The 21,840-nt window shown below is 38.0% G+C and overlaps 1 protein-coding gene across 4 annotated transcripts in view; it reads left to right on the top strand.

Moving 5' to 3' along the window:
• SUGCT (succinyl-CoA:glutarate-CoA transferase) overlaps positions 1–21,840 on the top strand; it is a 676,753-nt gene that overhangs the window by 554,058 nt on the left and 100,855 nt on the right. The window lies entirely within an intron of this gene.

Genomic DNA, 21,840 nt, shown 5'->3' with positions numbered 1-21,840 from the left:
GATTAAGTCACAAACTCTCGGGGCCTGAGTGTTCTTATCTATCAACTGAAGAATTTGGTTAGTTCTGTATTTGTAAAAATGGGCACACAAGTATCCAGAGGTACATAGGGACATGGCAGGGGTTCACAAAACAATGGGATAAAAATGCCACATTTCCTTGGATTAATTTTATATAACAGAACAACTGTAAACATCATTTTCTTTTAATCCATAGAAAAATGGATATGCTGTGGATCAAAGGAAAACTTTGAACACAGTTTTAGGATGAAGCATCAGAATACAAAGACATTCTATTCACAGGCCTCTGTAGGCTTTTCCCCCAAATCTCTGAGGAATCCCTCTCCACTATTTGGGACCTTTCAGTGGACATGCGTGAGAAATAGTGACTACAGTGTTACCTCGGCTTCTTCCAGCTTGAACAGAAGTTTAAAAAAATAAGATTAGTGTAATGTGTTAAATACGAAGTTTGCCAAAAACCATATTCTGTCTCTTTAAAATAAGTAAATAGTAACCTTAAGATGGCCAAATACCACTCATCTGTGTCATGTTTTTGCTTTTTGAGTGTATATATTTTGTAACAAAATGCATGTCTTACCTGTCCTCTTTGAAATGGGACAAAAAGCTACGTGGCATTTTGACAACATGAAGGAAGATGTATAGCTTGTTACGTATAAGATTTTAAAACACTGAACTGTTTTTTCTAGGTTCTACCTGTATTTATAACAGTAGGAATTTTTTTCCTGGTCGTTATGAGCCTTATCTTCCAAAGCACAGCTAAGGGTAATTTTTCCAAATACTCAAACAATGAGGAAACAGGGTCTGGTGACAGTAATTGGGACTTTTGATGTGTTCACTGCAGTGACTCGTTCCTGCAAGAGCCTGAAGTAGGCAGGTTCTGGAGCCAGTCTGTGGCAGCTCTCTTCACCTGGAGGACGTGTTGATGGATTAAAGCGGAACCCAGCAGTCACTATCTGTTCATTGCTGTGTAAATGAGCACCCCTTGATTAAAAAGGGGGGGGGGAGATGAATCTCAGTGCTGGGAGGTAACAAACAAGATTAGCGTGAAACAGAGCTCCCATTTTATACTATGCCTCATTCAAATGACACTCATTCAAGTTGCATTTTGTTCATCTCCTGAGATGTATTATGGATTTTCTTTACTGAGTGTTATATTTAAGCCCTCGAATAGTTTGCTCTCTGCAACAGGGGTGGCAGACAAGGAACGCTATCAGAGCATCTCACCGTGAGACATAATGGTGAAATGCTGCAATGCATGGAATTTTATTTGGGACTGCAATTTAATAAATGATGGGCTATCTCTAGGTCAAATCTAGTCCAGATCAGTCACTACCATCTGTCACCAAGCTACAGCCAACTGGCAGCTGGTTGGTGGCCATTATGAAATCCATTAGTAATTTCAGTTCTTTTCTTAATTAATGGACATACTTATGCACAGAACATTCCATAATTGACCATTTTCTTAAGTGGCTTCATTCTGTTCCTATAACCTGGACATTCTTTGCCTCTGAGGAGTATATCTTCTAGTTTGCAGTGGCTACAGTGAGGATAAAGTTTCTTCTATCCCTGTTTATGCATGTGTGTACAATCTGTGAAAGGATGGAAGGTTTTGAAATTTTGTTTTACATAGCTTGAAGTTGAAAATATGATTCCCAATGAGACTTCTAGAGTTGGAAGCATTTCAAGAATGTCCTTTCATGAGGGATTTTAGTGTTGCATACATATATTCTGGTCCCAGATGAAAGAAGGTCTTATAGAGCCTTCAACTAAGGGAAGAAACCCTATCCGTTTAAATATGAGGAAAGCTGGCCTGTGTTTAGGCCATTTTCCCAGTCAATTTTTTTTTTTTTTTTTTTTTTTTTTTTACAGATTTGAATGATTTCATCCACCACAAATTGACAGAGTTGAGGACTTCCTTTTTGGGGGTTGCCAACAAGCACATTTTGCTACCAGTAAATTCTCCTAAATAATAAGTACAATGAATAACAACCAATTGGGGAAAAAATTATACATAAAAAAGGCTGACAGCTGTGAAAACAAAACAAGCATGCAGCTCTTCAATTTAAAGAAATCCTAGCTACGCTTATACTATAACGTAGGGGAGTCTCTTGGCAGAGTCATATTTTTGCTCTATTTTTACATAATAAATACACATATAATCAAGTGAAAATAGACCTTGGTGCAGTGCTCAGCCATTCCCATGCTGTGACGATATAGTTCATTTAAATGCTCCTTGGAAATGTTGGCTCATTCAATGAGAAAACAGTCAGTTTTAGACCAAATATAGTCAATTCCAAAAATCAGTCAAGCCAGTTGCATGAAAATAAAGTTTTTCACTTCTCCACCGGTTGTTTTGGAATCACATTGACCCAGACAGAAATTGGAATGAGCATTCTAAAGCCACATGATTATCCACAGTAGATTTCTTTGCTTTTTTTTTTTATTGATAAATAATTGTTGTATGTATTTTTGGGAATACATTCCTATATAGCATTCAGTGCCCGTATAATTCTTCTCTAAGATGAATTATCATGTTGCCACTTCTTTTTCCCTACCACATCTTTTCAAATTGCCCCTTTGAGGTGAAGTATTCTCTCTCCTTCTCTCTCTTTTTTTTTTTTTTTTTTTTTGGTCAATAAAATGTCCATGTGACATATTGAGGCCATATCCTTCAATCTGATAACATTATTCACAAACCCTATAAATCATAAACAACATCTGCACTCTCAAGTAATGTTTGCCATCTGAAATGAATCTACCAATAGTGCTGTGTAAGAGATTTGCTTCTGAGATCAGCTAGTGTGGGGTCCAAACAGAGAAAGCAAACTGGCAGAGTTTTTGATGAACACTTTTTATAGGACTATTGGAAGTTTAAGCTAACTAAGTGACACTGTGCTTCTGAAGCACTTTGAAAACCGGGGGCCACATCACTTCATAAGCACATCAGGTATGTTTCCTTGAGGCTGAACCTTAAGCATTCAACTAGCCCTGGGTACAAGATCTCCAATTTTAACAGGAAATAAATGAGCTGGTATCTTGGCCCTGCCATTTCTTTGTGACCTTTGAAAGTAACCTAACTTCTCTGATTTCAGTTCCCTCAGCAGCTGATGCAAATTTGTAAGAAGGTGAGGGCCGTGGGCGTGGCTGGTTAGGTGCCCACCCTGGCAGTGCTTAGCAGTTTTTCTCTCCATTTCTCCCCAGCAGGAATAGGGGCTGTGGCTTTTCCTTTCCTTCTTCTTGCTTCTCTGTGCAGAAAGGTACAAAATGCACTGATTCCTCAACTTGTCATTGAGCACATGACTGCTTACCCTCTGGAATGTTCTGTCTCCTTGAAGTCACAGTACTCTGAGAGAGAATGAGGTTTATTTTGATTAACAGGAACAGTTTCTAATTCCCTGTAATGCAGCAGTGTCCAACCTTCTTGGCACCAGGGGCCGGTTTCATGGAAGAAAATTTTTCCACCAACAGGGGCCAGGGTTGGAAGGGTGGGAGTGTGTGTCAGGGGTGAGGAGCTCTGGTGGCGATGCGAGGCCCTGTTTTCCTAACAGGCCACGGACTTGTACTGGGCAGCCCGGGGACTGGGGACCTCACCTGTAATGTACCCCTACTTCTGATTCTGACTTTCAGTTAAATCACTAAACCACTGGAAGTCTCTATTTGTTTTTAAGACTAAATGTTTGGTAAAAAAAAAAAAAAAAAACTAAACTAAACTAAACTATGACTTTCCAGAATATGCTAGAGTTACTCATTTCACATAATTACCCCCCTTTAGTTCAGAAACATGTTGAGGATATTGCACCTTAACCACTGTGTACCACAGTTGTTTACTTACTGTTTGCATCTCCATGACACGGGATCCTATTCACCTCTGTCCCTGTGCCTACTACCTACCAGGCTCTCAGAAACTGTTGGCTGAATCAACAAATGGATCAATATTTATATGTTTCCTGTCTACTTCTCAAAAAGATTAAAGGCAGTTTATAATAAATACTGAAACAGAGCAATAAAATTAAGATAAGAAAAATAAGACCAGACACTATGTGAAGAAAATGAAAAGACATTGATGCCAAGGGCCAGGGCCTGGGATGAGACCACTTGAGCACTAGACTTATGTCCAAATTAAGGCAAAACATGAGCACGTGATTGCCTATATTATTCTCTTAATCTGAGAAAATAAAATATACAAGGGGGAATTCTTCACAGGGAGCACTAGCAAGTGGGAGGACATTGCAGATGGCCATTGCCACATCTGACCCTATTGATGTCTATCTGGCATTCATGGCCATTTCTCTCTCCTGTTAAGATCTGGGGCTGAATGTGATGTCCCGGAATCTGAGATCCAAGTGCAGCCAGTTGCTTACTGATCTCTTCTCCGAAGTCAGTACAGTGCAATTTGAATATGCATTTTAGATATGTTTTATAAATATATACTTACATATAACTATATGTAAACAAGTTATGTATGTACAGCTCATGCATGAAAGATAAATTTCTATTGGAACCAACACTATACCTTTTATTTTTTAAAAAAGACAAATTAGAAACAGATGAGACATTAACAAACATTTCTATTTGGTTTGGGAAAACGAAAATGAAAATCCTTTTAAATATCTATTCTGCCACTGTAAAGGAGGCCTCTGACTGACTGCACTTGCCAGTGGCCCGTTTTCATCACCATGGAAAAGCTCTAGAAGTACTCAGTGTAATTGCGGCTGGAAATGCTGGCCGAGAGCAGGACTTTCTGAGACAGGAGCTGTTGTGGAGCTCCATCCAGTTCCTGCTCTCCGCTTCCCATTGCAGTTGGCCTTGCTTTCTCTTCTCAGGACTGTGCATCTGGTAGTCTTCTCTAGTCTTCTCATGCAGTTATTACATCACATAGATTCTTGCTACTCGAGGTGTGTTCCCACAGCATCAGCATCTCCTGGAAACTCCTTAGAAATGCAGTCTCAGAAATGCGAATCTAAACCAGTTGTCCAGGGGATTCTTATGCCTGCTAGAGTTTGAGAAGCAGCGATGCAGAAGACTCTTAATTTTGAATGAATGAATGAAACATGAGACCTTTCTTTAGAGTATACTTTTACAGCTATGTATTATCTAAAATTATCTTCGTAGAATCCCAATATCCAAATGATACAATGTATTTTCCATCTATTAGAGAGGGATTGGCTCAGAACCCTCACCCATTTTTAATCTTTTGAGTTCCTGCTTCCTTGCTTTTCTTTGTGACAGTTTTTTCTTTTAGAGAAGACCCTACCTGTTGTGTAGATGACCAGCATAACATGTTAGGGGCCATAAAAGACATTGAGCAGTAGGGACCTCTACTTTTCTTTACTACCAAGCCTTCCAAGACTTTTTTCTTTGCTTTTCTCTCTTTTAACTATTGAAATTCACCAGAACATTCTGATATTTTGTCCCCATGCTTGGCTCATAAGCTCCCTCCTAGTAGTAATCTCTTAAAATCCTATAAATTGTATATATCTACCTGAAAACCCTGTTTTTCAGCAGACTTAATGCAAGTCTCTAGTTTAGTAGCCTACTGTTGACTGGAAGCCTTATCATAACATGAACAGTTGATTAACACATATTTTGTATGTTATATGTATTATATACTGTATTCTTACAATAAAGTAAGCCAGAGAAAAGAAAATGTTATCAAGAAAATCATAAGGAAGAGAAAATATATTTACTACCCATTAAATGGATCATGATAAAGGTTGTCATCCTCGGCTTCTTCCTGATGAGTAGGCTGAGGAGGAGGAGGAAGAGGAGGGTTGGTCTTGCTGCCTCAGAGGTGGCAGAGGTAGAAGAAAAGCTGCACTTAAATGGACTCATCTGCATTGCTCAAGGGTCAACTGTATTTCCTAATGTACGCTAATCTGCATACCTCAGGTACTCAACACTTTCTTAGACATTTATAAAGGTCAACATCCTATACTCCAGTGTAATAACTCATGGGGAGACATTACATTTGGAAGAGGATAAAAGAAAACCTGAGGTTCCACAGCTGAGTTACCAGATTTTTTTCGGAGGGCATCAGCAATGTGTTGTCCCACCACCCCCGTGAGGATACACACTGTGACTGACTGAACAGTCAGGAATAGGAATTTTTATGTGAGGAACAAGCTTGTTGGTCAGGGAGGGGTTAGTACCCGTTGCCAAAGGACTGTGCACTAAGAAAACAAAGAATGATATATAAACAAGGCACCACACTTACATGGCAGGTGCAAGATGAATGGGGTAGTTACGCAAGGCTCTCGAGACAGTACTGTGAGTGATTGAAAAGGCTACACTATTATATTGTGGTTGAAGAAACAGGTGAGGCCCTCACAGACTGTCAAATAATGAATAATATATTAGTAGAGGTGGTATCGTGTTATTGTTAGTGATTCCTTTACTTTCTGTTAGCTAAGGCAGTAACTTTTTCTCCGTACAAGGATTTCTTGACCTGTGAGATTTCTTTTTTGCCTTCCACAGTATACTTTTTCCACACTATATACAAAGGTGTCATGATTTCTTTAGTAGAAAATCTATTATTATTGTCCCCTGGAAGTTATTTTTTAGCTTATCCGAGAGATATAAATTCACTTTTGCATTTCTAACTCACAGTTGTTGGTTCCCTAGTCTTAGTTGATATAAAGCTGCTGCATTTTGGAAACTGTTTGCCAAGCATCCTTCTTCATCTTCAGCAATGGAATGAATCTAGCTCACTGGACCATTCTCCTCTCTTGTAAGCAATTTTCGTTTAGGTGAGTCCCAAGTCCTTTATAGTTCTTTTCCATCACACAGCTTTATTTATTGGCAAATGAAGACTATTCCACCTAAAACTTTGCTGTGTCCTTCATATCTGATATTTGCGCTGAGGCGAGAAAAAAATAACCATATCCTTCCACTTAGGCATGGTTTCTTCCAAATTAGCCATCCAGTTCAGATCAGAGCTGAGCTTTTCAGACTTTGATCTTTGACAGTGTAGCTATCAACGTGATGTATGTAGCCTTTTTGCCTAGTTCTAAATGCATGGGTTATAGAGTTGAAATGTTCAGTTACTATAGGCAGACAGAATTTGCCTACCCTAGGAATGTTGTGGTCCTAAATGCTTATGTACAAAACAAGGGGAGTATATATTTCCTTTCTTTTTTTAACCTTAATATTTAGGATTACCTTATTCATATGAATTAGTATTCTATATTTTTATTCAGTAGCTTTCTTATGTTGTTAAATAAATTTGTGAACAGAATTTTAATATTTCCTCAATGTTATATTATAGATTTGTAGTATTATTTTTTATTTTATTTTTGGAAATTTAGGTTATTGCCAATTAGACAATGGTACAAACATACTGAAATGAGCACTTTTATGCGTAAGGCTTTTTCCTTTGTTAAAATTATTTCTTTAAAACAGTCTCAGAATTAGGATTACTAGGTCAAAGGATACATTTTAAATTGCTTTGTCTATACATTGACAAAGAAACCCTTTTCAAAAAGATATGTGAATGTATGCCTTTACCTTTAAGGTAGAAATTATGTTTCTCTTTTTACCTTTGAAAATTGTTCTTATTTAGGAATATGCATGTTAACAAATGTTATAAATAGATGGTATTTTACTATTGTTTTAAGTATATACGATCTTGTTTGACTTTGTTTAAGATAGCTTTTCTTCAGTTAAGTAATTTCATATAGAACTAAATTGGGATTGAAGGAAAAGAGGAGTTTCCTGAAATACCCACCTATAGGAAAATAGGACTTTACAACTATATATTTTTTACCTTATGTAAGTAAAGTGCAGCATCTTGGAATATAGCTGTCTCACTCGAGTGCTGTTCTATAGGTCCAATCTGTGGAGTTGCTACCCAAGGGAGACTTCTTGATGAAGATGGCTTTAAACAACAAAATAATAACAATAGTAACAATAATCCCAACTAAATTTATTTAGTGCTGTGTGCCAAATGCTGTTCAAGATTTTATAAATACTCATATAATCATCTTAATAACCTTTGAAACAGGCAAATTTCCCATTTACAGATTTTTAAACTGAGTTGGGAAAGACACTTGCCAAACTAAGCAATTGGCAAGTAGCCGAGCTAGAATTTTAACCTAGAAAGTCTAACTCCAGAGCCTACACTCCTAGCCACTACAATATGATGCTATTGCATTCTCTTTTAACAGGATCCAAAGTGGAGTTTATTCATAGTAAACTCCAGTCTATGTAGAGATCTTTTACCTCCCTTGTTAAGTAATACTATTTACTGCAAGTCAAATCAAATTTATTAGCACTTGCTATGTGCCAAATAGTGGATAAGCACTTCCATATATTTATGTTTTTACCCAATGCTCAACACCTATGTATTGCAGGTATTGTGCTAGAGGCTAAGGATATAACTGGCTTTATTTTTTTAATTGGGCACTCTATGTCCACAGATGATTAGAAACCAACATGATGAATGCGTTAATGTGTGCAGGATTAGGAGAGGAATCACTGATATTGCTCTGGGCTGACCAAATAAAACTTCACAAAAGTAATGCCATTTAATTTAAATAGAGCTTTGCAGGATGCATATTTGCAAAGAAGACAACATTGGATATGTGTGTGGTGGGGTGGAAGTGGAAACATATTAGAAGTCAAGGAGGTTTGAAAGAGTGTGATGTTCAGGAATCTTCTACAAGCGTTTAACGCTACATTCAGGTGAAATGAGACGGGGAAAAATAGTCTAAGGCATGAACATGAAGAATTTTTGTCAATGCTAAAAAGGGTGGACTTTATCCTGCAGACCAAAAGTCACAGCTCAAATACCTACAGGTGCCAGGCAGATGAAGTCCACGAGTGGATCAGGCTGGGTGACCAGCAGTAGGGAGTGGTGGGCCCTGTGGAATGCAAAAGGTACATGCCACAGCTGAAGAGAAGAGATGCCTCTCAGCTCGTGTAAGTTGGCTCCAGGGATTCCAGACTCTTTCGTTTTTCATGAAAATTCATAAATCCAGGTTTATATGTGAAATCTCTAAATTTTCAGTCTTGGCAATAAAGATTGGAAATGATTACAAAACATTGTGCAAGCCAGTAAAAGCATAAATGGTGCTTTTGGACTGCTTGGGTGGACCCACTGCTGTCTCAGAGGGACTATGAAGAACACTAAACAGGAAAACGACGTGGTCAGATGTGAGCATCAGACAGTCCACTCAGATGGATTGTTCTTATTTTTATTTTTTAATTGACAAAAATTATATGTATTTATACTGTACAATGTGATATTTTGAAATTTGTATACATTACGGAATGGCCCAGTTGAACTAATTAATATTAATATATACATTACCTCACAAACCTATCATTTTTGTGGTGAGAATGCTTAAAATCTACTCTCTGAGCATTTTTCAAAATGCAGTATGTTGTTATTAACTGTAGTCACTATGTTATACAATAGATCTCTTGAACTTATTCCTCCTACCTAACTGAAATTTTATGTCCTTTGACCAACATCTCCCAGCAACACCTTCACCCTTTTACCCGCTGGAAACCACCATTCTACTCTTTACTTCTAGGAATTCAACTCTTTTTAGATTCCCCATGTAGGTATGATCATGTGGCATTTGTCTTCTGGGCATGGCTTATTTCATTTAGTATAATATCTTCCAGGTTCATCCATGATGTCACAAATGACAGGATCTCCTTCTTTAAGGTTGAAGAGTATTCATATACATACTGCTTTTTTTATTCATTCATCCATCAACAGACACTTAGGTCAATTCCATATCTTGGCTATTGTGAATAGTGGTGCAATGAATGGACAAGTGATAGGACTTGGTAAGGAATTGAACTTGACTGAGGGGCAAAGGTAGCAAGCTGTTAGAAAGAGGGAGAAGTCAAGGAGACTTCCCAGGTGTGACACATGGGAAACTGAGGGAAAGGGAGTGTCACTGGCTGGTAGGAAACTTGGGAGGAACAGGTTTGAGCTAGGGTGACAATGAGTTTGGGGGGACGCTATTGATCTTGAAAATCTCTTAGGGTGTTCAGGTGAAAATATTTTAACTTGTATAATTTTCTTAAGGCTACAAGGTAGAGCATATTAGCCCCGTTTTTTAACAGTGCAGAAATCAAAGTCTAGAGAAGTTAAAAATATTTTGCCCAAGCCTTCTCATCTGAGTAGTGGCAGAACCGAAATTGGTAAGTGTTCCTCCTACTAGTCAACACTTTCAGATAAGACCAGGATCTTTTGAAATACCTGTCAAATGTTTGTCATCTTCTTATTTTAGTTTCTGAGTACCCTTATGTTACAAGAAAATACAGAACACTCACAAATTACGCCTTTAGACTTGAAGGAAAAACTTGAGAAAGTCAACAATAAAGAGTCATCAGAAAATAATTGGGTCTTAACAAATGAACCAAAATAGTGAGGATAATATGCATCTGCAATCACATGGCACACATCCTCCATGGAGCACCAACCCGTGCTTGAGTTTGGGTAATTTGTATAAACAAATCACTAAGGTAGAAAAAAGTTAAATTTACTGTGAAAACAGTATTTGGTTTTAAGTATCTCCCAGGTTATTGAGAGGAGAAAAGCTAGTTGAAAGGATACAAAAATAAGATTAAAACAATAATATTTCTGAACAAAAATAATCACAATAAAATACCATAACAGCTGATTGCATCATGATAGCTGCTCAAAATATTCCTGTCTCCATTATGTAACAACTCCAAGTCTCATTTGGATGATCACATTGGGAAAGGTTTTTGTTTGATTATCTTTGAGGTGGGGGGGCTATTTGTTTATATAGGGGTGCATGAATTAAATTGAATATTCTAGCTCCTGATGCTCTATCTAGGTGGAACTCCAGAGCTGGGAGTCAGTGCATCTTAGGGCTGCTGTAACAAATTACTACAGACAGGATTGTTTAAAACAACAGATATTTATTCTCTCACAGTCCTGGAGGCCAGAAATCCAAAATTAAGATGTTGGTAGGATCACACTCTCTCCGAAGGCTTTAGGTGGAAATTTCTCCTTGCCTCTTCCGGCTTCTGGTGGCTGTAGGCATTCCTTGGCTTGTGGCAGCATCATTCCATTCTCTGCCTGGCTGGTCACATTGCTGCCTCCTCTTCTGTGTGTCTATTATCTCCTCTTGCCTCATTTATAAGGACACTTGTGATGGCATTTAGGGCCCACCCCAATAGTACAGTGTAATCTTACCATTTTAAAATTCTTAATTTAATTTTATCTGCAAAGGCTCTTTTTCCAAATAAGATACCATTTACAAATATTGGGAATTAGAACTTGATATCTTTGGATGACCATTATTCAACCTGTTACAGACAGTATACAGTTTGATTTAAAGACTAGGCCAAATGCAAAGTGTATTTGATCACATCAAGGAAAGTCTTCATTGTGAGCAGAAGCAAAATGTCCAAACCAGAGCGGCAGGGTCAAGTGTCGGTCCAAAAGACAGAGAGAGCATGGATATAAATAGAGAGACACATTACACAGGCAGAATTCAGAAGGCAGTGTTCCCCATGGTACTCAAGCAAGGCAGAGGCAAGAACCACTTTGCTGCCTGCTCCGTTGAGATGTGACAGTCCCATGAATATCTAGGCTGAAAAATGTGTCTGTAAGGCAGGTTGATGACACGTGATTGAATTATGAGCCAAGTCAGCTGGGAAAACAACTACGTGTGAGAGAGAGGCTCAGACTTAATCTTGACTGGGTTCATGTCCCTCAGTTTTAGTTGCTATGTATTAACATCCCTACCCCTCTGCCCCACACCCCAACTAATTCAAGCCAAAATTATATATATATGACTCAGCTCTTTCTCACTGATAAAAAATCTCTTGGCATATCCAAAGGGTCACGTGCCCACAAAGTTATCATTGACCCTGCTCATGCTTATCGATAATATCTCCCCCATGCCTGGTCACACAGGCTCCTTCCTAAAATAGCTCTTCTTATCTCCTACCCTAGAGCAAACATGCATCTGCCTGCAACAAGTAAAGTATTTCCCCACCAACACAAATTCCCATGAAAATCAAATAAAAACGTAAATTGAAAACACAGAATTTATTGAATTTTAGAACCATCACCTTAGTGCTTTTAAGTCTTAGAAACATGTTAATTATCACAATGGTTCTTTCCTGTTTTGAACCTGAGCATGTTTTTTGAATAATGAATCAGGTGCAAGGAGGATGCAGTGTGTGGTGTCCATGATTTTTCTGTGGCCACAGGACTGCCGCTTGATTGCCTTTGGGGTGGTTACGGTTCTCTAGAATGGCTGACATAAAGCAAACAAATGATATTGCTTCCTCATGGGAGAGGGCTGAGTAATCATCACATTTATCAACTGCTGTTCTGCTTTGTGGCTGTTCGGATATCGTGTGTGCCACGACATCATTTCCTCTGTGGTTTCCTGATGCTGAAAACCTTTCCTGGTTAAACTTATATCAGACTGTATCAAGAGTGATAACGAGTCAGACGTATTTGGTATGCATGACTTCATTAAAGAAGAAATTGTTAAGGAAGCAGATGTCAATGCTTTGTTACATCCTGCTGTCCTTCATATTTCTGTGGACATGCTAAAGGAAAGCTTTGCTATGCCAAATAAGGAGATGGCTTGTTGCAATTAAATCCCAAAGGAGATTTAATTTCCATAGAATTTACAACATGCTACCATCAAGGAGACAGAGAAGAAGGCCTCCATAAAATATTACTTGCATCTTACTATACCTTGACCTTCTTAGCACTTGCACCAACAGAAGAAATGACGAATTGCTTATGGCAATCATGTGGAATATTCTGTGTCCCCAACTACTCTTTCTCCTTATGTCCGTGTTTTACCCAGATCAGGAACTAGAATCTATTACAGTGGAAAGTTGTACTGAACACTTAAGAGACAGCATAGTGTGGTGGAAAACTGTAGGCTCTGCTGTCAGATATACATGCCTTCCCTCGACTTATTACTCCCTAAACTTGTGTCTTTAAGTATAAAATAAAGAGAGTAGCACCATTTCACTGGATCTCAGTATGGATCAAATGAGCCAGTGCGAGCAAATCGCCCGCGAGCTAGTAGGCCCGTGCCAAGTACTATCCTCTCACACTCAGCTTGTCCTTTCTCTATATTCAGGCTGGTTAGACCGTCTCACTCTGACATGTCATTTAGAAAACTCTGCCCACTCAGAGTCCACACACATATTTTTTGTTATGCTGCATTTTTGTCCAACTGAGTTTTTTCTCCTCACACTCTTTTGTTACTTCAGTCCCTGAAAAAATCAAATGGTTGGCAGTGATCCACATTTAAGTGATGACTTCTTCATCAACAAATGAACATTAATGAGGAAAACGTTTACTTCAATGGCTTCTGAAGAAGATCAAGAACTATTTCGTTAAATAAAGTAGATAGCTTCTGCCTCTTAGACTGGGCTTCCAAATCCTTGCCTGGGATCTTCAGACTCTCTGGGGAAGAAAGGACTAAGTCCAGTCAGAAAGATGACACATTTACAACCTCCTGACCTATTCTTAGGACTAATCAAAACTCACAGTTTTCCCACTGGGCAATTAGAAAATTCCTAAGAAAAAGGGAGTTATTTGGTTCTTGCTAAGTGAAGACAGCACACACAATCACCCTGCTGGCCACCTCTTGGAATGGTTCCTTTCATAGAGCTCCGCAGGACCCTGTGCAGGAGGGGAAAGAATGCTTTCTTAACTTTCAACAAAGTCTGTTTCAACTGTTTCTGGGATAATTTATTAATAATTAAAGTTCCCAATGCCAAGAAGAATCAAATTAAAGATATAAGTCTGGACTTCTAATATCCTGACTTCAAAGTTCATAAATCACCTTTATATTCCACTGGATTCTAATGTATTTCCTCTTTTATTTAATAGTTTTTATTTTTCTTATTTCCTGGGCTAATTAATCTTGGGAAAGCTTGGAGCACCAAATTAAGCCCAAATAATGTGGCTTAAAGAGGATACAGTGATACCTGGACAACCTCTGTTTCTGACAATATGGAGGATGACATGGCCAGAGAAATCCTCCTGGTACAAAAATAATAGGAAAACATGCAGGCAACAAAGCATGCAGTAGAACCAGCATTTGCTGATACTCTTTGGCTTAGAACTTTGACTTTATGCGCCATAAAAAATGGGGACAAAACAAAATCCTGAAGCCCACAGTAGATAGGAGATGGAATAGAAATTTCAGAATAAAGTTTGAACACCCAAAAGTCAGAATTCTTAGTAGGTAAACTAGGTGAAATCCGAAATGAAACAAAAAAGAAAACAAATTTTAAAATCTGCACTGAAGGTGCAAAACAAAGGAAAAACAGTAGAGATTTTGACCTGTTTTGACTTTGGCTCTTGTGGGAAGTATATAAAGAGAAAATCTCCCATAACATGTCCCTAGCCACAAACCTACTGTCCTGTGTATAGGGCAATAATTAATTCCACTTGGGGGCCCCAAAATCACCAAGCAGAAAATTTAATTTAATGTGGTCCCATTTTGGTGGTGACCCTGAGGACTTGGAAAAAGAATATGCAAATCATCTCTGGATAAAGCACAAGTACACAGCAGACAAAGTGAATAGTAGATTACAGTGGAAGAGAGATAGACCTAAATAAATTAATTAGGATTCAACCCAGAGAGAAAGTGTTAGCAAATATTAATATAAGAGATGCAGAGACATATAGAGTGATCACATCTAACATATAGTTAGTATATGTCTAATATATATCTAATTGGAGTACCAGGAGAAGCTAGAGAGAATAGGTACAGGCAGTATTTGTACATGGTTAGGAATTTCCCAAAACTTTGAAGCCATAATTCCTCATATTCAGGAAGTCCTGAATACTAAATAGATTTTTTGAGATGTTTTCTAGTAGTACTTTATTTTTTTAAATTTCAGAATATTATGGGGGTACAAACACTTGGTTATATATATTGCCTTTGACCACCCAAGCCAGAGCTACAAGCATGTCCAATGCCCAGGCATCGCGCACTGTACCCATTAGGTGTGAATTTACCCATCCCCTTCTCCCCAATCCCACCTGCCTGGCACCCTATGAATGTTACTTCTATGTGTGCACCTAAGTGTTGATCAAATATACCAATTTAATGGCGAGTACACCTGGTGCTTGTTTTTCCATTCTTGTGATACTTCACTTAGAAGAATGGGCTCCATCTCCATCCAGGATAGTACAAGAGGTACGAGTTCATCATTTTTTATGTCTGAGTAGTACTCCATGGTATACATATACCACATTGTATTAATCTACTCATGTATTGATGGACACTTGGGTTGTTTCCACATCTTTGCAATTGTGAATTGTGCTGCTATGAACATCCAAGTACAGATGTCTTTTTTATAGAATGTCTTTTTTTTCCTTTGGGTAAATGCCCAGTAGTGAAATTGCTGGATCAAATGGTATTTCTACTTTGAGTTCTTTGAGATATCTCCATATTAATTTCCATAGAGGTTGTACTAGTTTGCAGTTCCACCAGCAGTTTTTAGTGTTCCTATCTTTCTGTATCCACGCCAACATTTGTTGTTTTGGGACTTTTTGATAAAAGCCATTCTCAGTGGAGTTAAGTGATTTCTCATTGTGGTTTTGAATTGCATTTCCCTGATGATTAGAGATGTTGAGCATTTTTTCATATATTTGTTGGTCATTTGTCTTCTTTTGAAAAGTTTCTGTTCGTGTTCTTTACTCACTTTTTAATGGGATTGTTTGATTTTTTTTCTTGCTGATTTTCCTGAGTTCTATATAGATTATATTTATTAGCTCTTTATTGGATGTATATCATGCAAATATTTTTTCTCATTCTGTAGATTGTCTGTTTGTTCTCGTGATATTTTCCTTGGCTGTGCAGAAGCTTTTTAATTTGATCAGGTCTCATTCATTTATTTTTTTTTGTTGCTGTGATTGCTTTTGGGGTCCTCTTCATGAACTCTTTGTCCAGGCAGATGTCTAAAATTTTTGCATGAAGAGATGGGTTACATTAATGGCCATGATTGGTCTCAGAAAGGATGAATCCGAGAAATAATGTTGAGAGAAAAAGCAAGTCAGAGAATACATATGCCTGATTTCATTGAAATAAATGTTATAAATTCAGGACTAAATAGAGTATATACATCTGTAGTACAAATAGGGAAAAAAACTAAGGAAGTGATTAAAAAAATTCAGGAGTGATTATTTGGGGGTGGAGGATAGAGGGATTGGGCCACACTTAGGACTTTAAATATTTTGGTAACATTGTGTTTCTTAAGCTGGGTGTTGGGTGCATGGATGTTCATTTTACTAGTTCTCATTAAACTATTCATATATGTTATAATATCTCTTTGCATAACTAAGAGTCATAACTTTTTTAATTAAGGAGGGAAATGACTATGTCATGTGCAGAATAAAGTTTAGGCAGAATAAAGTTTAGTTATAGTAATTCTTTTAAAGAAGAAAGAAAACCCAAAATATCAACTTTTAAATCTTATCCCCATCATCTAAGTAAAGTTAGGGGCTTACATGTGAATTTTTTTCATGAATTTATGTTATTTTTGCATTTTTAAGGGCACAGTTTTCAGAAATAGCTGAATTAATTTTTTAATGTATTAATTGTAAGTTTTGCCTTCAGTTACATAACTTTTCAAATATTCTTATTATGCTAAAGGAATGTCTAAATTGATAAAATCAACAGTACAATAAATGAGATTATGCCAGTGTTTTTTGCTTTGTAAGATATTATTGTATATTTCGGAAGTAGTTCTCTGAGTTTTCCTAATGAAGAAGAATTCCATGATTATTTTTTTTAAATCAGGCAGATTCACTTTATACGTGTAAGTGCGTGTGCCCATTGTTGCTGGTGAATCCGTAGGTTCTCCTATTTGGCTTTTCTTCACTGGTAATGACCACGGTCCTCACAGAGCTTCTCAGCAGGTCTTTGGAATGTTTTTAACTGCTTGCAACATCTATGGCAGATTCAAGATTAGCTGCAAACTGCTTTTCGGAAACTGAGGGAATTGCAAGGCAACACCTGAACTTGATAATTAACCGCCTAAAAATGAATATATTTTGAAAATTCAGTAAAAAAGCTTTGTGTCTAGAGAACTCTAGGGATTAATAGCTTAAAACAAAGAGTGCTCTCCCCTACCTCTATAAGATAATAAAACTAGAAGGAGCTACCTGCTACTTAGTTAATTCAATTTAATTCAAAAAATTCAATAAATATTTATTGAGCATCTACCAGCTAGTGCCAGATAATGGTCATGGCACTGGGCATATAGCAGGGGACAAAACAGATATTATTATGTAACAATAACAGACCAGTAGTTACCACTTATTCTGAAAGTCTCCCTTACAGGGCTGTAAGCTTCTTGAGGATGAGACCTTGCTTGTTCTGCAACCCAGTGTTTCCTCAGCACTTAACAATGCCTGGCACATTAATATGTATTTAACACTTATCATTAATTATCAGTCATTACTGTCAATGCATTTGTGTTCATTGCATGAATGAATATACCCTAAAGCCACACAGCTGGTACTTGGTGGAACCAAAGTTTGAACCCAGTCTTTTAACAATAGTGAAAACAGTTGCCAGCTCTTGTGAGCATACTCTGTACCAGGGCTTATGTTTTACACTCAGCGTCTCACTTGGTCTTCAAAAATTCCTTAGGAGAAGACACCATTATCCCCTTTTCCCTGATGAGGATTCTAAGCCTCAGAGTACTTAAGTGCCTTGCCCAAGATCACCCACTGGGTCTGCCCCCTTCAAAATCTGAGCGAGTCTGGGCCCAAATCCTCTTTTCACAGCCTTTGCGTCTGTGGTGCCAGAGTATCCTTGGCTACCTACAAAGGAGCCGCTCAGTTTATTAACTAATTGGACCACATGGTGCCTTGCAATCCATTTGGCTGATTTTCTTTCCCCACTGAATTAACTAATTTGTTTTACAGAATTGACTACATCAGCTAGTTATTCTATTGATAAATCAAATTATGCTTGTCCACTTTTTCTTCGACTGTCTCCAACTGTCAGGAACCTGGCTCAGCTCTGAGAGTCAGACACACCTAAATTATAATTCAAGATCGGCCACTTATTAATTGAGAAATCTTGGGCAAGTATTCAACCTCTTTAGGCTTCTGTCATCTTATGAGTAGAAATGAAGACGATAATAATTCCTACCCAGTCTGGTTAATGAGAGGATTAAATCAAACAGCCCTTTAGTTCCTAACACAATGCCTGACCCTTAAAGAGTTTTGTTGAGCAACAGCTGCTATTATTACATTTATCATTGTTATTTTTAACCTTAACATTTAATTTCAATATCATCTTTGTTCTCTGGTCTTTACTGACCTCCTTCACATAGGTCCTTTAATTTCCTTTCAAGACAGGGAGATACCTACTTGCTCCTCATTGGCTGTTGCTCCTTCATTATGGAGCTTATACTATGTTGTAAAATTGGCTCAGTTCTCTTATTGTCTAACCTCTCTTCTAATTACAGACACTTTTACTGCAAGTTCATGCATCTTTTTCCTGCCAGCTCCTTCATTGTGCTGAGCATGTAAGTGCTCTATAGTGTTTGTTGAATTGAATTAAAAGGTCACATCACCATTCACAGTGAATGGATAGGTCAATTCTCTTTCATGCATCATTGCAATGCCGTTAATGATATTGCCATGACAATGTAGTCTTTGCACGTATCATTTGTGTTTGTTATTTCATCCCTTTTCATTTGAATATGGTTCTCTTGCTTTCCCTAAAGATTTTCACTGTCTGTATAGAGGGTCTCAATTTTTATTATTTGTATTAATACTTTTTTGTCTTGCTAGTGCTATATTACAGACTTTTTCTTCTGCCATTCCTGCCATAGGACTGTATAAAAAGAGTTTCTTATTTTCCCTTAAACTTTTATTTCCCACATTACTTTAAGGTATACATTTTACTCTTTCCCCCCATCATTAATACATTACCGTTTGACTCTATCATTAGGCTGTCAATCTGTAAAACGCTTGAGGAAGAGAGACCTTATTTTAAATAGGCCTGATACTTTGCTAAAGAGGTTGGTGCACTGTCTACAATTCTATTCTTGTCAAGAATAGGCTTTTGAAATTTCAAGGAGAAGAAATGGAATTTAGAAGAGCTACCATACCATGAAAGACCTAAGAAAGATAAAATAAGTAAAAAAGAAGTAGAAAACAGTAAAACCCAAATATATTGCCAAATGGACAAAATTCACTACAGAGTTCTAGAGAAGGTCCCTACTTTATTTTGAAATAGCTCAATATGCAACAAAGAATTCCCTAAATGATCAGTCTGAGAACAAGGCATGAAATTCTCTTTAAGGAAGAATTGTAGTTGAAGCTTCCTGAAGATTGGGTCCCCAGTTTATTACTGGTCATCAGAAAGTGAAACATTTTTAAATTGAACTTCTAGGTTAAGGTGATAGAGATTGGGGTGTTGAGGCCAGATGAGAAAAGGAAAAGGGAACTTTCAGTAATCATTGCCAAGGAAATGCTATACAAGTGGTGGTGACCAGTAGTATCTCCATTTCCAGTTGAGTTTGGATGAGACAATATTCCTGATGTGAAGCAGGAGAGATTTACGTTAGAATTCAGACAGACTTCCTGGGTTCTGAAACCCTCCAATATGTTACTAAGCAGAGCAGGATTCGTCCCACAAACAAGGCTGGAGAGTTTTCCAAGATTCCAAATCACTAGGCAGTGTTTCCAGGGACAGAACCGCCAAGCCCAAATTGTTCTCTGGGATAATCTGACCTGATTCACAAAGAAAACCTATGGAATACTATTGACTTCAGATTTTCCATGTAAGGGTGGGTGGCAACCAAGCAGAGGAATTAGTTCTTTCTGAAAACGGAGGCTCAGAGCAGCCCATTTTCCTTATAACTGTACACCTGCTACAGCAAATTAGAAACTGCAGCTAACTTCCTTTGCCAAACATAAGAATGTATATTTTTGCTTAAAACTGAACAGTTTCCAGTGCAAAGGAATTGATAAGGTTAATGTTTTATATTGGAAGTATCCTATATAGACAGCAACCGACGTAGGGGTGAAGGAAGCTGCTTCCGTGGAACATTTCAATCAACTGTTAGCTTTTGCTTCACAAAACTTTGACATATGTCCCTTGACCTTTACCAACTACCCTTTCACGTTTGACACTTAACGTTTGCTACATGATTAAAATGCAGCGTTAATTAATTTCAACACTATCAGTTAAGTTATATTTAGCTGAGAACACTCACTTTTGTCTTTCATGAGTAGCACTGCAGTGTTATTACAGAGAGGTAGTCAGGAGGGCAACAGAGATACGAGGAGAGAAGAATGATTCAGTGTGCAGATAATTGTTTCGAGTGAAATTTAGCTCGATATTTTTGTTCCTGTCCTCAGTAGAACTGAGATTTAGCACCTCCTGTTGGCATTTAGCCCCCACCCCCACATAGGAGGAAGCTGTGCTGGGTGGGTGCTGAGAACGAACCACACCAGAATTAAATTATAGCACAGTTCTAACATTGGCAAGAATTTTCTCTGGCCAGCTCTTGGGTACAAACCTGGTGATCCCAAAAGAAAGGCAAGGCATCTCTAAAAAGGATCTCTGTATGACGTGGCATCACCCTCGATGAGGGAGGTGGGCATAGTTGTTTAAAGAGCATCACCCCAAAAGGGGACCATTCCCAAAGAAAACAGTGGAAGCCAGAATATTCAGCCATGGCAGGATTGTAGCTCTATACTTAAAAAGTCACCATGAAGTTGTCTTATTGATGATTTATTCCATAATGGGACCAGAAAGCTCACTACAAATGGATAAAATCCAAGGAATTTGAGCTCTTTCCCTGAGTTTTCCAAGTAAGAAAATATTTTTATTAGTTTCTTTATCCCATGTTCTTTTGCTCTGTCAATAAATTGTGGCAAGAATGTAGTATACAAATGTTGCTGTTACCTGAAGTTCAAAATGCTGTAGAAGCATTACAACTGCTGTTCTTTGGGATGTTGGCATGACATGGTAGTCTGTAAGTTTATTATGCCACTGAAATACCTCGTCCTTTAGATACACGTACAGAACAGGAAGAGAGAGGCTTTCTACTTGGTAGATAATGAAGGCAAAACACAATTTATACGGGAGGTGCCCATATATGTCTTGCTGAGGATCCAGTAATAGATGTTGGATTCTTTGAGACAGTACACTCAGGTAACTCTCATTTGTGAAAAAACAGCAAAACAAAATGAAACAAACAAACAAAAAAATTTAGCATTTTTATTTGTGTATCACAGAACATTTTGCCTCCAGTAATTCAACTTTTATGTTCCAGAATCTGGTTTTCCATGCCCTCATCTCATCCTCTATCCATAGTTATAGGGCACTGCAGATTTTATTTTCCTTCCCACCTCCCTGGAAAAAATTCCAACCTCCACTTGCCAGGTATTTAAGTAGCTTTGTTTCAGTAGTCAAGTGATTCAGTACCAAGTCACATTTCTTTTGTCAGGCACTGGTAGGATGTCCCTGTATGGGTAGCTGGCTTTAGATCTTAATCCCAAGACTGGTCTACCTTATGGTCTTGATGGGATGCCAGATACCTATCTTGGTCCTACTTTCTGAGAACCTAATCAGCGCCCTGGGATGGGGTCTCTGGCTTTCTCACTCTGGGATAGTAGAGTCTGTTTCAAAACTCTGGTGTCATGATTAAGGTCTAATTGCCATTGAAAAAAGCCCTGGTTTCAACTTCCCTGCTCAAACCCTTGGCCTGAGCCTCCTCTGGGTTCCCTGTTCCCTATCACCTGGCTCTGGTCATGTGCTTGTCACAGCAGCCCTGAATCCTTCCACCTCCAGCAGTCGCTAGGTCTTCTGG

Source organism: Eulemur rufifrons, chromosome 29 (genome assembly GCF_041146395.1).
Source record: "Eulemur rufifrons isolate Redbay chromosome 29, OSU_ERuf_1, whole genome shotgun sequence".
Taxonomy (NCBI): domain Eukaryota; kingdom Metazoa; phylum Chordata; class Mammalia; order Primates; family Lemuridae; genus Eulemur; species Eulemur rufifrons.
The sequence above is the reverse complement of the archived record's forward strand: the minus strand, read 5'-3'. Positions and strand labels throughout refer to the sequence as shown.